At 55.6% G+C, this 403-nt stretch overlaps 1 long non-coding RNA gene across 1 annotated transcript in view; it reads right to left on the bottom strand.

Moving 5' to 3' along the window:
* Positions 1 to 295, bottom strand: part of LOC109288367 — a 5489-nt gene extending 5194 nt beyond the window's left edge. The window contains exon 1 of the long non-coding RNA XR_002095118.1: positions 130 to 295. This is a non-coding gene — a long non-coding RNA (uncharacterized LOC109288367). The remainder of the gene's footprint in view (positions 1 to 129) is intronic.
* Positions 296 to 403: the final 108 nt, after the last annotated feature.

Here is a 403-nt window from a genome sequence, read left to right on the forward strand (position 1 = left end):
TGAACAAATACTGTAAAGCACAAATGCAAGGCACCAATTAATCATAGGTATGCCATGGTTTCGCGCCTAACCAGCATTCTTGTAAAACAATCTGTGGGTTAAATTGTTGCTTCTGGGCCAAAAAAATACCTCTGTCAAAGCCAAAATTATGCCTCTTCCAAGGCTGAAGAATGTAAGGTTGACTTTTAACAACGAGAAAGTCTCCAGGCACTCGTTCCCCTTGTGCGTTTGGCGGCTCCATCTTTTTGCTCCCTCAGAGTCAAGTCGCGCTTCGCGCTGCCGCGAGGGTTTCCCCAGGACTCAGCGCCGGTGCCGAGCTGCGGCCGCCTCCCCGGAGCAGCCAAGAGCCGCGCTCGTCCCCTCAGCCGGCGGCGTCCGGCCGTCCGGCCGTCCGGCTCGGCCG

Source organism: Gavialis gangeticus, unplaced genomic scaffold, assembly GCF_001723915.1.
Source record: "Gavialis gangeticus isolate Ggan-Ray unplaced genomic scaffold, GavGan_comp1, whole genome shotgun sequence".
Taxonomy (NCBI): Eukaryota; Metazoa; Chordata; order Crocodylia; family Gavialidae; genus Gavialis; species Gavialis gangeticus.